General features: G+C 41.9%; 1 long non-coding RNA gene across 1 annotated transcript; it reads right to left on the bottom strand.

Annotated features, from left to right (window-relative positions):
• Positions 1-6,386: 6,386 nt before the first annotated feature.
• LOC116659520 lies at positions 6,387-14,572 on the bottom strand. The gene is made up of 3 exons (XR_004314879.1): positions 13,954-14,572; positions 7,636-7,718; positions 6,387-6,919 (listed from the first exon to the last, which is right to left on the bottom strand). It is a non-coding gene; the product is annotated as an uncharacterized LOC116659520 (long non-coding RNA).
• Positions 14,573-19,049: the final 4,477 nt, after the last annotated feature.

The raw sequence follows: 19,049 nt of genomic DNA, 5'->3' as shown, positions 1-19,049 counted from the left end.
AGGCGCAAGGATTGCTTCTTCTAGAAAAGAGAGGGAAGGCTGCCTTTCATCTGCTTTCCTGGGCCTCTGTCTCTAAAGGGGATGCAACAAAAAGCCAAGGAATGAGGGGAAAAAACAAACTCTTAATTATATTTGTTTTATACTGGCATTTGTTACTGATTTTTCCCCCCACTGACTAGGTCATACTGGTTAATGATTGATACATGACTTCCTTAACAAATACATCGACAGCCAAAGAAAAAGACTAGAACCTTCTTCTACTGTTTGAGAAGTTAAAGACTTAACATACTACAAACGAGTCTTCTTCTTAGGTGACGAGCTATGTTGACCATTTGGGGTGGGTCGTATGAATAATGTGGGCAAAAGCAGTCAGAAAATGATCAGGACCCAGAATTTGTAGCCCAAATGTATTCTACCCAGCTTTCTAAAGTACGTCCAATTTGGCTCTTAATTAAACCTGCGAAAAGTAGGACCACTCTTTCTCCAAACTCCTAGAAAAAAATAACTGTAATGTTTCGTGGAAAAAACAATTTTTCCTTATTAATTGTGAAGGAATACGCATGAACCTTTTAACTACACGAACGTAGCAGAATCACAGAGGCCAAATATCAGAAGGCATGCATCCAAGCCACTTTTTGAAAATATCAAGAACAAACATACCTTTGTTCATTCAGTCGGTAAGTATTTAATGGGCATTTACTAAATGCAAAATCCTTCACTAAATGCTTTGAGCGGGATGCCGAGGCTTATAAGAAACCATCCCTCATTTCCAGAATTGTAAAATGTTTTTCTATCAGTAAGATAAACCCAAACATAATAACAATGGAAGAACTGTATGTGACGGCACAATGTTATCAAATAATGCTTGTATCATTTATCTGCTGCTGTACAACAAATTGCCACAAACTTAGCCACTGAAACAACACACATTTATTATCTCGGAGTTTTTATGGGTCAGGAATCTGGACATAACTGGGACCTCTAATTCAGGGTCTCTCTCAGCCTGCAGTAAAGGCTGGAGTCTCATCTGAAAGCTCCACTGGGGAAGAATCTGCTTCTCAGATAGAAGTCACAACCTCTTATTTCTGATCATGGAACTAGCAGCCCCTCAAGACTGAGATATCTTGTTTGTTAGAAGCAAGTGGCTTAAGGAGAGGGGCTTACACAAGGCAGTGAATATCAGGAGACAGGAAAAGGGCACACAGAACATGCAGGGGAGAGCTGGAATCAATTCTTGATTTTAAAGAGGTGACTCTAGCAGCATCTTGTTGGAATCTGAGGATCATGAAGACTAACTAGAAGGAGCCCAAGAGAGAAATGATAAGGGCTGAACTAAGCTAATGGCAGCAGGAAGAAAAGAGGAGACGGGTAATTGGAGATGTTAGGAAATAAGATGTGGAACTCCCTCAATGTGCCTTCACTTCCTGGACTGAGCAGCAAGGTGCATCGATGACATGTTAACAGAAGCAGGGCACGTCCGAGGGGTGCTGGTCCCAGGAAGAGACAAAGTCTGCCTGTGTGTCTTCCTTCTTGGAAGAACATCATAACTATCCCCGTTATAACATGTGACTATTTTCAGAGATACCCCAAGGTCTGGGACTCGGCTGCTGTGGTGCAGAGCTTGGCCGAGTGCCTCTCCATCCCCTTGACTCTCTAGCCATCCTGAGTGGCTGTTGGAAGTCTTGATTATGTCTTAGGATGATCACCCTTTTTTCAACTGGAACTCAGATGAGCCGCCTGAAAAATTCATCCTTCAATGATGCTGGAATGTTGCTTTACGTTCTGTCCCCAAACTCATGAGTTCCAGGATCCAGAGCTCTTATGATTCTTGTCCAAAGAGAAGTCTTGGACTCTCTATGACCCCCAGCCTAGGGGAAAATTTGGCTCTGGAGCACAGTTGGGTCCACGTTACTTCTGGAGCAGAACTTGGTGGCTTTGACAGAGGAGAGGCAGAATGGGGAGGTTGAGGGCCATACATCTAAATCTTTAGATTATTCTCCAGAGGCTAGTTCTCTGGAGACAAGTTACCTTGAGCTGGATCAGACCACCCCAGACCAGTCAGTAACCCTATACCACCTGGAGAGTACCACACCGCCCTCTCCTCCAGGAAAACCATGACGATGGTGACTTGAAATGCTAGAAAGTGAATTAACCATGCCCCAAATTCCCTGCTGCTTTCGTATTCTGTGTGTATATGGTTTTTTTTATATTCTGACAAACGCAAAAAAAAATTTGTCAAGACGGAGAGAACTGCAATCATGCCTCGTTACGCTGACGTTGTTCACACTTGCTAACGATTAACTCCCTTTGTCACTGTGCTGCTGTAGGCAGCAGAGCGGAACAAACAGCTTCAGGGGGCCCAGAAATGAGCCACACCACACTGGGGCCAACGGACTTGGAAGAGTTCCAGGGCTATTTCCCTAGTTTAGACTTGTCCTAAGGGGCATTTCCATTTGGGGACCTGAAGTTCTGGAATTCCTTCCTCTTCCTAGTTCAACAAAACTCTAATTATTGACCTTCAGGGCACAGTGTAAGACATCTGTTAAGTCTGGCATTTCCTTGACCTACACAGAGAATTCTACTGGATAAAAAAGGTTTGTCTTTTTACATTCCAGGCTTTGTGTTTACCTTATACACGCATCCAGGCTCTGATCGTAAGGAGGTGCCTTTTTATAAACCCAGGAAACAAACATATGTTGCTTCTTTGCATCAAAGTTGCTGTATCACCTCAACGCAGTCCTCTCTTTTGGTGTGACAAAACTTTGGGTAAATAACCAAGAGTCTTTCCTTTACCGTACTTGGGGAAGGGATGAAAATTTATTGAACAGCGAATGTTTAAGCCTTGCATGGAGAATTCAGTCCTGCGAGAATGTGAGAAAGTTCCTGTCTACAAGCCAAACAATTGTTTTATGAGCACTGCCTAACAGCTCCTGTTCACCTTGGATGAAAAAGATAATGAAACACAAACAAGGAAAAGAAATAGAAATGCTTACAAAGCACATGTGCTCCGTCCTGAAACTGACGGCTGGGCAAGGGTTGGCCGATCTCAGAGGCGGAGGAAAGACAAGCTAAAAATTACACCTTTCTCCACTCCAAATGAGGGGTCCCCTGGGTAACACCTAACATTGTCTTCTCTTTGCTCCCCTACCACCGGCCCTTGCCAGAATGGGAGATACCCACTGGATTTAAGCTGAAGGAGGCCCGGGGTTAGGTTTCTTCAGCCCTTCCTGCAGCTATAGAAAGAGGTGGGAAACTTGCAGGGCTGGTGGACCTCCCATCCCACTGTTTTATCAGAAACAAGCTCTACTAACTACAAAAAAAAAAAAGCCAAGCTTTTATCCCAAAATGAGAGATTTCTTTTTCAGTATATCCAGATCAAAAGGGGAAATAATTCCAATTTGTTTATAGAAAATGCAGACATGCCCGGGGGTTACGATAAATTGAGATCTAGGTTTCATGTGGGATTTGAGCCTGCACAGCTTACAATAATGCCAGACTGTTTGCAATGTCTTTAATACAGACAATGGCCTCAGACCTTTCAAAGCCAGTGTAATTGAAAATCGTGGGCAGGAGAAGATTAAGCTGTTTGATCAAGGATAGAAAGAGATACATTTTCATTGAAGTTTAAGAGGAGCCAGGAAGTTGAAAAAGATGGCCAAAAATAGACGTATGACTACATACAAGAATTTCAGGAATGAACACACAACACTTCACATAACCTGTTCATAATCCAATCGTCTAACCTACGGATTACATCAATGTTTGAAGAAAGAAGGAAGGTATTTTGATGTTCTTCTGTGTGTAAGTATTGGAAAAAAAAATTATATATTCTTAAACAAAATATGTGACTATATATTTTTTGCATGTTTTCTAAAGTACAAGATAGAGTCTTTGGAGAAAGAAGAAAGGGAGTCTGTTGTGGTTCACATTAAATCACTTAGCAATAATAAAAGGTATTAAACCTAGTAGAGGAGGGTCAAAGGCACTACCCCGGCGGGCCATTGTCATTTAGATTTCCAGCAGCAGCAGTGAAACTGCATTGACCTGCCCATGCTATTTTAAAAACAGCAACTGCAAAGACTGGCTGCACTCTACAGACAGAGAGTGCAGCTAACTGGCCCCTGCCCAGAGCCGAACCATCAGATTTGTTTTCACGGGCACCCTTAATTACCCCAGAGTCATCCAGCAAAACAGAGCAGGACTGTCCCTCTCTCTCTCGTGTGTTTTTTCGCTGATCAAATGCAAACCAATACCAGGTCCTTCTTCAATAGTCTAGCCATTTACAGTAAAAGAGGTGAAGCCAAGATTCGTCTCACTTTCAGAGTTGTTTCAACTTTTTGCGTTTTTCTCCAAATAGCAAGTTTTACAGGGACACTGGCTAGAGAACCTGGAAGGAATCAAGTTTTGGCTACAAAAAGAATGAAAACTAAGGAAGATTTTGATTATGATAGGAAAAAATTTACATGAAAAATCCACAGTTGTCTTGCTGGCTACATCTGCTGTAACACAGACCGGGAGGCTTAAACAACAGAATTCTGGAGGCTGGAAGTTCAAGATTAAGGTGTCTGCAGGACTGGTTTCTTCTGAGTCATGTTTCCTTGGCTCTTGGATAACGGTCCTCCCCCTGGGTCTTCACATGGTCTTCCCTCTGTGTGTGTCTGTGTCCTAATCTCCTCTTTTTATAAGGACACCAGGCATACTGGATTAAGACCATCTTAATGATCTCATTTAATTACCTCTTTAAAGACCCTAACTCCAAATATAGTCACATTCTGAAATATTAGGGTTTAGAACATCAACATGTACATTTGGAGGGGATGCAATTCAGCTCTTAACAGCAGTTAAATGCTGTAATATCTCCACTGAGGACTACTGCAGGAAGAAAAAGAATCACAGACGCATGAGCCGGAAAAACTGCATGTGAGTTCTTTGAAACAATTCAATTTGCCATGCACGAAGCTGAAAGTTACCTGCCCTTGAGGCGGAATAATTAGGAACACGGTTTCCCCCAGCCCACCCTCCAAAAGCCTTAAATCAATCCCTGAAATTTTGTTAGATATTTTCAGAAGTAAACAGGGCCACAAAGAATCATGCTCCATCCTTTCTCCATGAAAACCAGGTAAGGGTTTGTTGATCTACATAGATATCTTCTTATGCCTCTTGAGAAACATGAATGGCCCCTAGCATGGTACCAGGCATGTAGTGGCCCCTCAGGAAAAGGTAACTCTATCTGCACCCCAGTGTTCATAGCAGCACTATTTACCTTAGCCAAGACATGAAAGAAACCTAAATGTCCATTGACAGATGATTGGATAAAGAAGATGTGATTGATAGAGATATATATATAAAATACTACTCAGCCATGAAAAAGAATAATGAAATAACGCCATTGGCAGCAGCATGGCTAGACCTAGAGATTATCATACTCAGTGAAGTAAGTCAGGCAGAGAAAGACAAATATCATATATCACTTATATGTGAAATCTAAAATATGATTCAAATGAACTTATTTGCAGAACAGACACAGACTCACAGACATAAAAAACAAACTTATGGTTACCAAAGGGGAAAGGGAGTGGGAGGGAAAAATTAGGAATTTGGGACTAGCAGATGTAAACTACTATATACAAAATAGATAAACAGCAAGGTCCTACTGTATAGCATAGGAAACTATATTCAATATCTTGTATTAAACCATAATGGAAAAGAAAAAATGTTAATTGTAACATAAGCATCTGGTTTGAAACAAGCATAGGCTTTGTAATCACAAATATGGCAAATAAATAAATTGTTTCTAAGAACTCAGAAAATCCATGCCTCCTTAAGTCAGACGGCTGAAATGCATTTCCATTCCATTCCCTGCTTTTCCTTTTACTATTAATTTATTAAATAAACATGTGTCCAGCATCTACTAAATTCCAGAGACCATACTAGACACTGAAAGCCGTGGCCACAGCCAAGGAAATGAGGCAGACATAAAAACACTGAGGTAGCAACAACAACAAAAACCAAACAAAACAAAGAAAACCACAAGGTAACAAGGGTTAGGGGAAGCAAATGTGATATGATCTTGATAATTAATGAATCTAGTTAATGGGTGTATGGGGGTTCATTCTACTATATTCTCTACTTTCAAATAAGTTTTTATAAAATTTTAGTCCAACTATAAGCTATTCTCAAAAACACTCTGCTAAAAGAAAAAAAATTTTAACAGAAAAAAAAACATTAAAAGGCGATTAAACACAAACATTTTAAATAAAATGATAGAAAATGATATAATGTATTAATACCCACCCAAAGTATGCTGGAAAAACTATATTCATATCAGACAACTAGATCTTCAAGCAAAAACAAACAAAAAAAAAAAATGGGAGGGGGATAAAGAATGAAAGGTCATTCATGACATAATAATAAAAGGAAAAATTAACAGGGGAGGTATCCTGAACCTGTAAGGACCTAATAATATCACCCCCAAAATACACAAAATAAACATTGGCGGAGACACGAGAAGTTGAAAATTGACAGGAATTGTGGGAAATTTTAATACACTGTAGTGGGTTAAATAGTGACCTCCAAAACATGTGTCTTCATCCTGCCCCCACCAAATGTGATCTTACTTGGAAAAAGGGTCTTTGCAGATGTAATTAAGTTAAGGATCTCTAGATGAGATTATCCCGGATTATCTGGATGGGCCCTAACTTCAATGCCATGCGCTCTTGCAAGAGTCAAGAGAGAAGACACAGATACAGAGGGGAAGACCCCGTGGAGACAGAGGCAGAGGTCAAAGTGATGCAGCCACAAGACAAGGAATGTCGGGAGCCACCAGAAGCTGGAAGAGGCAAGGAAGCATTCTTCCCTCTCGGCTTTGGAGGAAGCGGAGCCATCCATCTCCTTGATTTCAGACCTCTGGCCCCCAAAACTGTAAGAGAATACATTTCTGTTCTTTTAAGCTACCAAATTTGTGGGGATTTCTTACGGGAGCCCAAGGAAACCAATTAACATCTACCTCTCTCCACAGTCGGCAGATCAAGGAGACAAAAAGAAATAATAATAAATATACAAAAGATTTGAACAGTATAATTAGCAATTTTTGTCAAATAGGCATCTGTGCAATCCTGAACTCAATTATTTTTAAAAATATACATTCCTTATAATTGTACAGGAACTGTCTATATAAATTTGAGCAATATCGTAACACAAGATAATTTAAGTCAATATTGTAGAGCTGAAATCATTTTTGCCTTCAAAAAGAGCAGGTGCATTGCCCAAGTGTGAGAAAAATTGGCTTAGAACTTCCTGACCCTTTAATCTGCTAGAGACAGCTTGTCTTCTTTGTGCTTAGGAGAGAATATAGTTCACTAATTAGCCACAAAGAAACAGCTACACCCTGGCTCTTAGTTTTATTATCTATTTGGAACGACTCTTACAGGAATTAAAATTTTCAAGGACACGTAGATTCCATTGTCATTTCAAAGTAAGCACTCTTGCTGGATTCATTGTCATCACTACTAGCAGGATAATTACTCTTAAAATAACAGTCCCTAGAAGCAAGAAGTTTTTTTTCTTTTCCTTTCTGGTGTTGCTGATCAACCCTGAGGCTTCATAAGGAAATACACACAAAGTGAACATACTTACATAAATTTTGCATGGATCAGATCATACATTTTATACGCCTCTCACAAAACGAGGTAGGTTAACAAGTGTAACACATCGGACATCTAGGCGGGGAAAAAGGAAAGGTAATTTTCAGAAAATAGCAATATTGAACTTTCTTAACCAACAGAAAACAAGAATCAACATAGAGGAATGTGAGCTGCCTGTCCTCGCTCCTGGCATGGCCTCATTCATACTGTCACCTTCTCGGGACAAGAACTAGGTTCTTATCTGGGGGCACAACTCTATTTAACCACGCAATGCGTGTACACTTCCAGCTTGTAGAAATATTAGACGATAATTTTATTAAAGGAAAAAAACTCTTCGCCATTTCTGCAACCTAGTGTGTCTCCTGGCCCCCAGCAAGGGAAGAAATCTTTAGAACTGAATCCACTTGGAAGGACGGATGTTTGCCCAGTGAAGCGTGAAGTGCGTCCTAGGATATCTGGGAGAAAGGTCACTGTGCCAGGGTTCCCATTTCATCAGCTGGACATTGTCACGGCATTTCCTGGAGGGGTCATGTGATGTCTTTGGACGAAGACCTCTCTGGTTGCCCACTCTTTGTGAAAAGTGAGCTTTGGAAAGGACAGTGAAGGCACAAAAAGACAATTCCTTAGGGCGGCTTTGCAGACAGAGCCACAAAGTCCCATGACCCATAAAATACTTTAAGTTCTAACCAGTTCTTGCCGCAGAGCGGTGTCAGAATCACCTCTAACAGCGTAAGCGGCAGGCTGCCAGCAGAGGTCACATGATGGGCTCCAAATTTCTGTTTCATTCTCACTCTTCCTCATATTGTGGTTTTCAGGCTTGATTGATTGCTTTTGAATTCCGAGCCTAGAGACTCATGCTAATGGTCCTGGCTGCCTTGAAGGGGTGGGATGATAGCTACTGAGAAGTCATCTCAAATGTTAGGGAAAAATCAAGTATCCTGTGCCAATCTTTCAGAGCAAAACCATGGTGTTCTAATTGCCCTTTCTGAAAACAATGAATTTAAAAAAAAATTTTTTTTTTCTTTTTTAAGAGAATGTCCCAGGCAATAGCTAAACAGCTGATTACAAAACGATGTGTAAATAGTAGTCCTTGACTTTCAGGGACAGAGCAGTTAGAACCAAACTCTTGAATTCATTTCCGCATGTGAATGTTTCATGGATACACAGAAGCACATTTCTTTTGGGAGGTAGACATTCTAAGCCAGGTAATGTTAAAGGGTAAAGAGAAATGCTTAGAGCTTGTGCTAGGAGAAACAAAGGCTCTGGGTAAAGGGCTGCCCTGGCCCCTCGAATGTTCTGTAGATCCTCAGCTGCCAGAGCTGTCCTTGCGCACCCCTTTTCTGGACCCTTACAACTTTCTTCTCCAGTCGAGTCTCAATATCACTGCCAAAGGCAGTCTTCCCCGTTGTTTTCCACTACCCACACCTCTCTGAAAACCTTACATTCACGTCCCAGGGCCCCAAGACTCTCCTTCAACAAACTGAGATTTACAATCAAAATTCCCTACACTTCAAAGCCCCTGAAGGGCCCTTCAGTGGGTTCCCATCCCTTGTCTCTCCCTTTCCTTTGTTTATTCTCTGCTCCTGCTAACCCTTCCACCCACCTTCCCCCCCAACGAAAAAAATATGCAGCGTCCACCAGACGTGTTTAAGCCACACTAACCTGGAGCCACACACTGTGAGGCGAGCCAGCCCTCTCCAAAGGTAAATAGTTCCTGAATCCTTTCTGTCCTCTTTGCCTCCTTTGTCAAGAGCCTGAGAGCTTCCCCAGCCCCACCACACACTCCCGTGTCCCCTGTTAGACCCCCACCTCACCCCTACCCACTAGATTTCCCCATTCTTCAGCCTTTCTGTGGGTGCCTCGTCGAGTGCCGGGTGGTCTACACACTCATAAGATAAACCTGGCGTTATCTCCCAGGGGTGGCAGTGTGTCTGCAACTGAAGATGGGTGGAATGAAGGGGGAGGAATTAAGTAATGTATCTAAGTAATTTGAAACACTATTTCTGCATTAAAACAAACACGGATGTGTTCTGGAGTAGAATGCAAAATCCACATTAATTTTTAAAATGAAAATGAGACTTCAAAGAAGTTTAACATCTGTGGAGGGTGGCTCCTGGCGTCACCAGCAGATCTTTCTGCTCATCCATCCTCACTCTCCTCTACCTGCCGTGTGATTAGAGACACCAGAAGACATCTGCCAAAAGCCCAGGCTGCTCTCAACTTGTTATCAATTTCTTCATTCACTACATTTAGCACCTACTATGTGGCAGACTTCATAAATATAAGTATGGCTTAAACACAGTCCCCACCTTTGAGCAGCTCATTATTTAGAGACACTAACACAAAGAAGTAGATATGATAGGATGAAATAACTTTCGTAATAAAGGTATGTCCAAAAAGGTAGAGTATCCCATAGAAGGTAGCAATTCACCATTTTGGACAGAACCAAAGAAGAGTTCAAAGACTGACAATTCTTTAAATGCATGTATTTTTCTACCATATCTTTAAATTGTGTATGTTTTTCTACCATATCTTCTACTATCAGCAGAGCTTGCCTTAGGCACTACTTTTCTGTGTCTAATTAATTTACTTTGCATAGTACCCAGTACATATGGACTCTAATGTATTATTTTGATGCTGGGAAATGGTACTGGTTAAACGCATTATTATGGTTTGAATTGCCTTCCCCTCAAGAAAAATGTTATAGTCTTAATCCCCAGTGCCTGAGAATGTGACTTTATTTGGAAACAGGGTCTTCACAGAAGTAATCATGTTAAAAATGAGGTCCTGAGAGTGGTCTTAACCCAATATGACTGGCATCGGCAGAAAAAGGAGAAATGTGGTCACAATCTCACAAAGAGGGAAAGATGACAGGATGAGAAACAAGGGGATGACGGCGATGGGACCGGAGGGAGGGAGGGAGGCATCTACAAGCCGAGTAACCGGAGGGAGGGAGGGAGGCATCTACAAGCCGAGTAACCGGAGGGAGGGAGGGAGGCATCTACAAGCCGAGTAACCGGAGGGAGGGAGGGAGGCATCTACAAGCCGAGTAACACCAAGGGCTGCAGGCACCACCAGAAGCTAGAAGAGGGGAGGAAGGATTGCCCCCACCCTCCTACCCACTCCTACCCCCAACCCGGAGCCGGCAGAGAGAGCATGGCCCTGCTAACACCTTGATCTCAGACCTCCAGCCTCAGAAAAGATGAGACAGTGTGTGTCTGTGGGTTTTAAGCTCCCCAGCTTGGGGTTCTGGCTACAGCAGCCCTAGGAAGCTAACACACACGTTCTCCATTTCAGAGCAAGTTTATAACCTCGTTTCCTAAAGCAAACCTCAGCTTTGTCCTCCTCCGCAATATTCTCTGCCTGAAGCTAGCCTCCAGGTAAATGTCCTGACTGCGGTGGTTCTCCAAGCACCGTCTCTCCGGGCCAGCAGCAAGAGCTCCAGCAGGGAACTCGTTAAAAAATGCAAGCACGCAGCCCCACCCTAGATCTACTACAATCAGAAACTGTTTGAGCAAGCCATCTGGGTGAGTCTGGCCTGAGATCCGCTGCACTCCTGCCTGCGCCAGCCAATCTCATTTTGCCCCCGAATTCTATTCTATTCCAAGTATTAAGGATTATTAGTTCTCATCTTCTGAAAAAAAAAATTAGCTACAGCTTTCATATGATTTTCTCCCAGTGGAACCTGCAAAGACCCATCAGAGTTTCTTTGGAAGGGCCTTTACTTCTGTGACAGAAAAAACTGGCAAGTGAAGGAAGTATAGAGGTAATTTTCTCCTACACTTGGAACCCGCTTCCTAGGTGCCGTGGTACCCAGGATCCTCATCTACAGCACATCCACCTAAATTCACCAGACCACTGCATCCAAGCCTGTCCTTCCCTGTGGTAACCCATGATCCCCAAACCCCTTTCTCTCTCTCTCTCTCTCTCTCTCTCTCTCTCTCTCTCCGTAAAATGTCCATCCACTCAGAAGACTGGCCTCAATGATCTGGAGGAAACTATGGATTAATTTATAATTAAAATATTAATGACTAACAGCCTTCCTCCTTTAATTAGCCCAGGTCACACGATTTTATTCTAAAGGAGATGTTTCACTCAAAAGAACTCTGTCTGAGCAAAACTCTATTTGAAAAAGTACAGTGTAGAAATAAAAGTAAGATTTGTTTGTTGCTTCGATCTTTGACGGTGGGGGTGGGGAATGGATGGCCAGTGCCCTTTAAATTACAGCAAGTTCATGAGCAAACACTCAGCTCACACGAGGCCAGCCCTGTCTGGCAGCTCCTACCCATTCCTGGTCACCAGCTTGCCAGCTTGTCGACCTTGAAGAAATGACACCAGGCTTACCCTTTTACTTTGGCTGCTTTTCATACTTGGGGTTTGGGTTTTTCTTTTCTTTCCTTGTTTCCTTCTTTCTTTCTTTCTTTCTTTTTTTTTTTTTTTTTGATATTTCAATTTAATAGGAAATTTTAGCTGTTGGTCTGAATCTAATTGAAGTGTTTTGTATGTACACCCTGAGACCCTCGGGTTAGGGTGTATTTTTAATAAATCAAACAAGTAAATTCCAAGCTTTATACTAACTGAAATGTTCTCATGCCTTTAATGGTGGCCCCTCAAATGGAAATACTAGGAAATGCAGGAATAATACCTCTTTAGTGTCAAACAAACCTAACGAAGCAGGGGCAGTGGGGGGAGGGGTGGTCCAAGTTTTAAAAGAGAATGAAATTAATGGCATACATTGTCCTGGAAATTGGCCCCAAGTTCTCAACTTGCAGAAATTATTCTGAACCTAAGATGGAGGGAAAGGGAAATTAATGTGCAATGAACACTGAGTCAGGTGCTTTACTTCTGTTATGAGACAGTTGGGTTATGAGACTTCAACCAAGCAGATCCAGTCTCTTGAAGAGCAACCCCAGTTCTTGGTCCAACATTAGGTCCGATTTAAGTTTGCCTGTATAAGGGATCAGCCAAGGTTCAATCATAACTAGATTCATTCTCAGACTAACTCTTTATCCTCAAACCTGAGTGGAAATCAAACCAGCCATCTGAGGAATGGAATCCAAGCCACTGTATCAGTTAGGATGTTGTTTTAAATAATCAAGCAAGTTTGTTGGCTCTTATCATTGGAATGTCAGTGGGATGATAGGTTTCGGGGTCTGACTGAATAACTCAAAAGTGTCACTAAGCAAGAATCCAGGTCCTTTCCATTCACCCATTCTGCTGTCCACGAGGTTGGCAACGTCAACCCAAGTCTTTCGCATGGGGGCAGAATGGTGGCTACAGCTCCAGGCTTCAAGCAAAAAGCCATGAGTCAACAACATCAACAGGAATTTCTGATTGCTGTAAAAGTGGCACATGTCTGGTCATAACTGGTGAATGGATCTCCAGGGATCTAGCTGCACCAGTTGCTTTGAGTTCAACAGAAGGAAACATTCTAGAAGACGTTTTCTGAGTAGGCACCTAGAAGCAGAGATGGTACCAGAAGAGGGAAGGAATTGTAGGGAGATATCACAATGATATGATGCTTCTTCTGTCCAGCCACATGGTTGAGCTCTGCGCCCCACAGAGAGTCAGGGTGCAAGCCACCACAGGGGACAGGCAGGGCTACTTGAAGCCCAGGTGACAACGGGCTGGAGCATTCTGTGACCCTGTATAGAACTCAGCAGCCTCTGGCTCTTTCATTCTTGGGTCTCACATCCCCATCATTCCACAAAAACTGCTCTTGTGAAGGTGACAGATGACCTCTGTGTTGCCCAATGTCCGTCCTTATCTTACTTCAATACCAACCTCACTAATGTTTTGTGTTCTTTTCCAAAAGCTTTCCTTTTACAGACATCCAGCTGCTCCAAATGAATGCCAAATAGCTGAAGGAAAACCGTTCCATCTAATAATTTGAGTAATAAGGATGACAAGAATGCCAGCTAACACGGTTGAGCACTGACCACGTGCCAGCCACTACTCCAAGCACCTGACAGGGATTTAATCCTCACTGCTGTCCTGTGAGGTGAATACCATTATCATTTCCATCTTACGGACGAGGACTCTTGGGGACAGAAAGGTTGAGTAATTTGCCTAAGGTCACACAGCCAGTGTGCAGATAAGTGGTAGAGCCAGGCAGTCTCCACACGTCCATGATTTCACCTCAAGCAGATCAAATCCCACATCAGAATGTGTAAAGTGTCACCCAGATTTGCTAACATCTTTACCAGAAGGCTAGAAAACTGAGCTCAGGAAGGTCAGGTTCTAGGAAAGGTCTCCACACCCTTTTGCCTTCGCTGCATTCCTGGCGTAGCTCAGGTCACAGTGGACTCACCTGCAGCCAGAGGGGTCAGAGCACCAGTCGCAGGAGCCAGGACGGGCATGCGGTCCAGCAGGCAGGAGGTCTGTGAACGGCCATCCACATTCAAGACGCCCCGGGTTCCCAGAGCAGGGCTAAAGGAGACCTCAGCTGCAGATGGTGCTCTGATCAGAGGCCAGGGGAGAAATTGCTGGAGGATCGCAGGGACCCAGACCCTGAAGAAGAAGCTGGGAAAACAAAGCAAGACAGTAGCACTGAAAAAGACTTTTCAGCAGATTATAAAAACAGAATCAGGAGCAGTGAACAAAACACAAAACCAGAGGCTCCAGACGGGCAGGAAACCTGTTTGTCCTGTGCCATCACATCCCTCGCACAACCTGGCGCACACTCCAAACTGTTTGGTGGATTCCAGTTTTCTAACCTTGAGCCAAAGACCTGGCATTGAGAGTACGTCCAAGTTCATAGTCAGCAGGACACTGAGCACATGCACAACAAAGGTTCCCTCACACTGACTCCCACAAGCGCTGGGCTACAGCTTCCTGACCATCTCCAGCCGAAGGTTACATGGATACTAACAAGTCACAGCTCGTGCAGCGCTGCTGGAAGTGCCTGGTGAGAGCTGCAGACCAGGCTGAAGGCTGGGGCTGCGGGCCGGGGGCTTAGCAGCCAGCAGTGAAGGAATATGAAGGCTAGACAGTAGGTAGGCTGAACAATTTTTAAAATACTTTCTCTATTTATTATGCTATGTAATTATTGTAATTATTTTGTTTTGGCAGGGGGGTAGTTAGGTTTACTTTTGGAGGAGGTACTAGGAATTGAACCCAGGACCTCGTGCGGGCTAAGTAAGCATTCACTCTACCACTTGAGCTATACCTTTCCCCACGAACAATTTTCTTTTTTCTTTCCTACCACGAATACTCCTCATATTTCTAAATTTCCACATAATTGTTCTTTCAAGTCATACTACTGACAGAGAGCTAAATGTATCACCAAGCGCTCCTGAAGTCTGATAAAAACTGATGGGACAGTCTGATAATTTTTGAATAACCTTAGCAATGGAATCAATTAAGATCAGAAACAGATTATTGCCAAAAATCCTTTTTTTTCCCCCTGTAAATACCCATTATTTATTGATTTCAACCTGGCTAAAATGTTACTTGAACATTTTTTTGGGCTTCTTGGAATTCTCCATACAAATGACTAAGCTATAATGGGAAAGAATCTGAATATATATGTATAACTGAATTTCTTTGCTGTACACCTGCAGCTAACTGTAAATCGACTACACTTCAATATAAAAAATAAAACTACATATATTCATTGTCACATTTTTTTTCCACTGTGAGTTACCACAAGATCTTATATACATGTATAGCTGAAAAATTGGGCTCCACACTGGAATTTGACACAATATTGTACAATGACTATAACTCAATAAAAAAAAGTTAAAAAAAAAAAAAGAAAGCACATTTTCCTCATGTGTAGAAATTGTCCTCAAAATTATATTTACATGCTAGACTTCTGTATGCTTAATAGAACTATAATGCTCATCAATGCTTCTTAACTCAAAAGAAAATAGTTTGGAACGTATTATCCTGAATAAACTTAAGCTACATTGAAAAATAAATAAATAAAACTAAAAAAACCAAATGACTAAATACTGAAACCAAATTACATCAATGCGCAAAAGCAAATCGAACAAGCAAAAAGGACTCCATTCTCTCACGTATAGAGGCAACTTTTATTTGTCTTAATATATTGACCTCCTGTTACCTAAAAAATGCAGAATTGTGCAAAACTATGGATTCGTTACAACATTCCAGGGCTTCTAAAATGTACTGAGTTTCCTTGTGACAATGGTGTATCTCCCTTTCCTGCAGTCTTTTATCGTCCCATGAACCATAAAGTATCAGTCTCCGCTATCAAAACTTTAAGCCCCTGCATCGTCAGAAGCCTCCTGTCACCCAAAAGACGGCGTCTGAACAGTTCTTGCTTGTATTCCATTTTAACTCCATTTTAGCACTTTTATCAAGAAAACTATTGTAGAGAATGACAAAAGAAAGAAATAGATCAAAGAGATGAAGTAAAAAATACTGCTGAGTTGAATTGGAAGTAACAGTATAAATTCAGCATAAACAAAAACACTGTGAAAAAAATAATATAAGACAATTAGAACTATAAACACTGACTGGATATTTGATAATACTAAAGAATTAGTGCTAAATTTCTTGGTCTAACATTATTATGGTTCTGTTTTTTAAAATAGGATTTATCTTTTAGAAAGTCATAAAAGAAATATTTTCAAATAAATTGCTATGATGTCTGAGATTCTCTTAGAAATACCGCATGAGTGGAAGAAGCAGGTGTTGAGTTTGGATGTTGGGTATAAGAGGTGTTAGTGGTCCCATTCAGTCTAGCTTTGTCTAAGATTGAAGCACTCAGTATAAAGTACCAGAGGGTCATACCTAACCTGCCTTGTAGCTCAACAATGTTTTTCTTGAGAAAAACTCTCCTTGCATTTCTTTGCAAATTAAGATACTTAATTTCTCTTGCTTTTAAGTGAGTTTCCTTTCACAGATTTCTATCCTTCTATTCCACTCACAAGAAGAAGAATAAGATTGAATACGAATAGGAAGGGGTCAAATTAGACAGCAACTCAAAAAAAGGAAGTCAATTAAAAAAAAAAAAAAAAAAAGAGGAAGGGATATGTTGTTCCAGGGAATGGAGCTGGTAGTAAAACCCTGGATTATTTTGTTACTTTCTAAGGAATTTACTGTTTTTGTTTGCTTGTTTTATATATATACGTATTTTTTATTGAAGTATAGTCAGTTTACAATGTTGTGTCAATTTCTGGTGTACAGCATAGTGCTTCAGTCATACATGCACATACATATATTCGGTTTCATATTCTTTTCCACCTTAAGTTAGGAACTTACTGTTTATGACTGGTCTTCAATACTGGAGAAAACCTTTGACCACCGTATGGTCTCAGAGAGCCCTAAGACTTCTGTGCGTCTGGGAAAACATTAGTTATACAAACTCGAGTGTGCCCAAGGCTGAGGAAATTCACCATGCCTTTCACTGCACTTCCAGAACTTTCCTCTCAATATCCCCTTAAGGTACTGTCCATTAGATGGAGTGTACTGAGTGACGGGAGAGTGGGATGCCTCAAGGTTGGGAGGCCAAGGGGACATGGCATCGTGTAAGACCTTTCAGAGTGGAGGAACTTTGGAAGATTTTTAGGGGAATTTAAGTAGGTGATCAACATGCTCTTAAGCTTTTACAGGTCTCTCCTGCTGTCTGTGGAAAATGGACTGGGCAGGTGTGAGAGTAGGATCATGGACAATGGTAAGACTGGTAAATTCTACATGTGTTTGTTGGCTCAAATTAAATTGGGAAGAAGAAAGGAAGGCACCAGCAAGCAGACACCTCTGGAGGACAGAAATAGAACCCAAGAACAAAACTCCAGGGAACAGAGAAAGAGCGCTTGGAATTAGTGAGGAGACAATTTCCCACACGGGATCTGGCCCAGTTCCCAACAAACCCAAGACACGATCAAGTAAGGCCCCTGTCCCGACGTGTCCACGGAGCACATCCGCAGCGCCTCCAAATGGCGCACGCGCCGCCTCCCTTCTCTGTCAGGCGACGTTCTGCGCCAGGGAGAACTTGACTCATTATCTTCCACTGTGTCTGTCCTGTCATGTTACTCTTCAGGCCCCGACAGAACACTCTGGAGGCGTGATGCATTATGTTTGACACCAGTTACCCAGTGCCGGGGCTCATTAGAGGGAGCGGGCGAAGGGTAACACACTTTGTACTGCCCCAACTCCCTCCGCGACTTCATTAGTCTCACTGATCTCTCCGTGGTTGTCATTAGAGGCTCAGAGTTTTGTGTCCTGATCAATTTCCAAATGACAGCTCTTAGCTCCCACGTGCTCAAGGAGAGCTGCTTTCCCTCCCCGCAGTGACAGCAGCAGACAATCACAGGAAATTGATCATGTTGGGTAAACTCACCTGATCCTAAAAATGATATTGGCTTCATGCTCCAGGGCAGGGCAAAAACAACTGAAAAATAATTGCCAGTATACCCCAGAGGGAAATTCTTTCCCTTCCCCAAATTTGACAATCAATCTAACCCAGCGCACATGACTAAAAATCACTGCTGTAAAGAACGTAATTCTATTTACACACCAAAACAGCATGGCAATTTGGTTTGAATTGAGGATCATTCTGTCTGGGTTTTTTTCCTTATAAACAACTATATTTATAAGAGCAGCAGGACTTACAATACGAACATGACAACCACATCTAGAACAAATAATCATGTCCTGCTGGTTAGATTATGAATGGATTATCTAACCAGATATCAATCCTGATTAGATTAACTAGTCTTTAGCCATCTTTTGACTATTCCCTTTCAATTTCTAAAACATTTAAAAAAAAAAAAAAAAGTAGGCATTGCAATATTCTTTTAGACCCCCATCTCAGAGTTGAATGTGCTAGCTATCTTGAGAAAATACACTATATTTTGTATTATGTTAGTCTTTCACATATGGAAAGTCTCTAGAATGGGTTTATTCATCTTTCTGGAAGTGAAGAGTCCAGCCTGATCAATATGATTCAGAGAGAGGCTTTCTATAACCGGAAAAAAATTGTTTGCATCCGTTTACATTTAATTTCCAAATGCAACCAGGGCTTTTCATCTTTGCATTCTTCGAATTTTTAGGAAAGTAACTGGGGAAGGCACTTTGGGTAAAGTTGCTTTCTGAATTAGTAAAAGAGCCTGCAGTGTTAGGTTGTGGCTCTGTAGAGTGTGCTGTCCTTTGAAGAGCTTGAACTAATTAGGGCATGTCTTCTCACCACTTACAGTACCTGACCTTCCATAGCAAAATGACCTGGCGCTCATTTGCATGTTATTTTGAATATGTTCTATTTGTAGTTTTCTCTCAGAAGGCTCTGCTCTTTCCCTAAGCCTTCAAAGACCAGAGGTCCTCAGTCATCATGCATTCTTCTACAGAGCCACTGCCATGCTAGTTTGCCTGGACCCATCCTACCTGGCTACTCCCAGGTAGGAAAATGACACTAATTAGTGTGCAAGAAACCAAGCCAGT

The sequence above is a fragment of the Camelus ferus genome, chromosome 24 (assembly GCF_009834535.1).
Source record: "Camelus ferus isolate YT-003-E chromosome 24, BCGSAC_Cfer_1.0, whole genome shotgun sequence".
Lineage (NCBI taxonomy): Eukaryota > Metazoa > Chordata > Mammalia > Artiodactyla > Camelidae > Camelus > Camelus ferus.
Note: the sequence above shows the minus strand (reverse complement) of the source record. Positions and strands in the feature narration are given on the sequence as shown.